The sequence below is a fragment of the Ostrinia nubilalis genome, chromosome 19, assembly GCF_963855985.1.
Source record: "Ostrinia nubilalis chromosome 19, ilOstNubi1.1, whole genome shotgun sequence".
In the NCBI taxonomy this organism is placed as follows: domain Eukaryota; kingdom Metazoa; phylum Arthropoda; class Insecta; order Lepidoptera; family Crambidae; genus Ostrinia; species Ostrinia nubilalis.
In genome coordinates this window covers 11,743,316-11,746,892 of record NC_087106.1, presented here as the reverse complement: position 1 = coordinate 11,746,892, position 3,577 = coordinate 11,743,316, and the positions used below count along the sequence as shown (strand labels likewise).

The 3,577-nt window shown below is 38.4% G+C and overlaps 1 long non-coding RNA gene across 1 annotated transcript; it reads right to left on the bottom strand.

The window, feature by feature from the left end:
• Positions 1 to 940: 940 nt before the first annotated feature.
• On the bottom strand, positions 941 to 2,820 carry LOC135081309 (uncharacterized). The gene is made up of 3 exons (XR_010259181.1): positions 2,414 to 2,820; positions 1,646 to 1,735; positions 941 to 1,545 (listed from the first exon to the last, which is right to left on the bottom strand). It is a non-coding gene; the product is annotated as an uncharacterized LOC135081309 (long non-coding RNA).
• Positions 2,821 to 3,577: the final 757 nt, after the last annotated feature.

The following is a 3,577-nucleotide window of genomic DNA, read 5'->3' as shown; positions in this document are numbered from 1 at the left end:
CAGTTAGTCTTTTTTTTACGAATATCTCTGTTTTGTTCAGGGTATTTCCTTTTTCTTCCTCGTTTTGGTCTACCTTGGTTTTGCTCATCATTAGCGTCATTACTTGAAATAGGTATATAGTCCGGATCGCTGCACTCATGTCGTTCACATGCTGGAGGTAAGTTATTAATTGGCTCATGACTAGTAGATGATGTTTCTCCAATGATTGGTGATGCTTCTCTTGTGACTGACAAATCAGAAGAATGTGTAATTCTTGGAGATGGAGCACTGAATTGGGGCGTATCAGAGGCTTGGGTAGTTATTAGAGTTGAAGCTATGCTAGTCTGAGGCAAACCCGATGATTGTTGGCTGCTTGGATTTTGGGGCGATGAAATAATATTCTGGAGCACGTTTGTAGATTGAATATTTTCAGGAGACGTGTTACATTGAATTATTTCAGGTTGTGTTATGGTTGTAGCAGATTCAAAGGGTGATAGTCCGATTCGTGGCGATAGATTGTTCTTTCCGAACATATCTTCGCATTGTTCCATGTAAGGAATTCTAGCGTTTGCTTCAAGCAAAATATCGGATGGTGATACGTTAGCATCTTCAATAGAATTTGCATTTAGAGTAAGATCCCTGTGATGATCGTTATACGGTACGCTGGCTGTTATGGAATTAACTGCATCCAACAACTCTTTGTCATCTACTGGTAGAATTATGTCCACTGTTTTGGTTGCAGAATTTAAGTTATTAATTGGCTCATGACTAGTAGATGATGTTTGTCCAATGATTGGTGATGCTTCTCTTGTGATTGACAAATCAGATGAATGTGTAATTCTTGGAGATGGAGCACTGAATTGGGGCGTATCAGAGGCTTGGGTAGTTATTAGAGTTGAAGCTATGCTAGTCTGAGGCAAACCCGATGATTGTTGGCTGCTTGGATTTTGGGGCGATGAAATAATATTCTGGAGCACGTATGTAGATTGAATATTCTCAGGAGGCATGTTATTTTGAATTATTTCAGGTTGTGTTGTGGTTGTAGCAGATTCAACGGGTGATTGTGCGATTCGTGGCGATAGATTGTTCTTTCCGAACATATCTTCGCATTGTTCCATGGAAGGAGTTCTAGCGTTTTCTTCAAGCAAAATATCGGATGGTAATACGTTAGCATCTTCAATAGAATTTGCATTTAGAGTAAGATCCCTGTGATGATCGTTATACGGTACGCTGGCTGTTATGGAATTAACTGCATCCAACAACTCTTTGTCATCTACTGGTAGAATTATGTCCACTGTTTTGGTTGCAGAATTTAAGTTATTAATTGGCTCATGACTAGTAGATGATGTTTGTCCAATGATTGGTGATGCTTCTCTTGTGATTGACGAATCAGATGAATGTGTAATTCTTGGAGATGGAGCACTGAATTGGGGCGTATCAGAGGCATGGGTAGTTATTGGAGTTGAAGCTGTGCTAGTCTGAGGCAAACCCGGTGATTGTTGGCTGCTTGAATTGGCATCAGGTGCTTCGCATAATTTAACGAGATTTTTTCCTCTTAACAACATTCTGAAATAAAAGTAATTACTGCTTTATAAACAATAGGTTAAGGAGACATACAGGATGCCCCAGAAAGCTGAAGTCTATTTTTATTTGCATGCGTACTTACCTACTGAATAGCTTTTGTCCGGTCCTTTTTGCAGGATTGGCATCAGGCGCTTTGCATAATTTAACGCGATTTTTTCCTCTCGAGAACATTCTGAAATAAAAGCAATTACTTTAAAAAAACAATAGGTTAAGGCGACATACAGTGTGCCCCAGAAAACACACACGAAACACACACACACACACACACACACACACACACACACACACACACATACACACACGCACACACATACATACACACACACACACACACACACACACCAAACACTGTATATTGTGATCTAAGTCTACCCTTTAGTACTAATAGGCTTAACGCGATAATAATTTTGAATTAAAAGAAATGTCTCTATTCGCTAAACAATCTCAAGTCCTTTGACATTCAATTCTAATGAATGTAATTAGCCAATATCAATTTTTCAAAACAATGTCAAGTCTCTTGACGTTCAATTCTAATAAAAGTGATTGGCTATTATTCATTTTTCAAAACCATGTCAAGTGCTTTAAAATTGTGCTAGGATCGCGAATGTGGTCAAAACATTATTTTGCAATAAGGTGTTAAGGGTTATCTATCAAAAAATAGCAATTTTACCAACATCTGAATATTGTTGAGGCACGGAACACGAAGATTATGAATCTTTAAGTGTTGTAGTTTATACTTAAAAACAAACATTTAAGCTTTACTGTGCTTAGTACACAGAATATTCGCAAAAGTCCGAACTATAACCTCGAAAATCTATTTGATCAGCTATCGTATAAATAAAGCACTGACCTTGGAAACGTCCACTTATTTTCATATCAGTAATCCACATAGAAACTGTTTTTACACTTCTTTTGTCAGGAATCACAATGTGCTGATTAAAAACACGAAAAAACACAGAGCTGCACTTGACACTGTCCGAAAGGCACCAACGGTTTAATTTGAAGTTAGATACGCAATAACGTGTCAAGTGTCATAACACGTTTTTTGCTCGGACAATAGGGCCGGTAACGATACACTAATAGTGTCATATGACTTGCGACTGTTTTGCTTAATAATCTATGTGAGATCCAGAGCCCTCAGATATTTTCAAATTGATATTTTGTTAAACGAAATATTTTATGGCACATACCACTCTTTTGAAAAACGTTCCTTATCAAGAGGAAATTCCAGTTAGGTGCATAACTCTGTTTTCGATTTTTTGTGGGTTAACATGGTATTGCGTATTGGCGTCCAATTAAAGTGTTAAAATAATGTTCAATACCGAACATAAAATTTAAAAAGTAAAAAAAATATTGTCTATTATTAGTCTTTACTCTATGGTTTCTCTCCACTATTTGAGCGCAGCGTTGTGTGCATTCTTGTCTTAGTTTCAATAAAACTATCAAGTCGTTGTCAAAATAAAAGTAGAAGAAGAAGTTAAATAAATGAAAATTTACTTTATAATACTCCGCCTGTTTTATTTAACAGGCGGAAAGTGGTCCTTCGAGCTATACAATAAGCTGTGAGTGTTTTTCGTTCGTCTGTACTGCGGATCGGCGATAAATTTCGGTCTATAAGCCGGAACCGGTCACGTGCCAGCGAGCGTCCCTACATCGAGAATTCTATAAATTCTCGCGTCTACGACAATATCATCGGGCTACAAGACCCCAGGGTCATTTTTGGAGCAACCCGAGTGTGACACCCAGGCCTGGGAGGCAGGGGTCACCGGTGACAAAATCACTTGGCGGGAATTGGCTACCACGGAGAAGGAGCTGAATAGACTTTGCAAACAGCGGGGACAATGTAAGTCTGCAATCACTCGCTTAGAAAAGTTTATTGATGAACCTAATAACCTGGAATTATTCAAGGTTGAGATGCTGGAAGCACGCAGGTACAAACTCATCACCACCTACAAGGAGTATGAGGGTGTATGCATAGATATATCATGTTTAGGCGAAAATGATGAAGAAGACC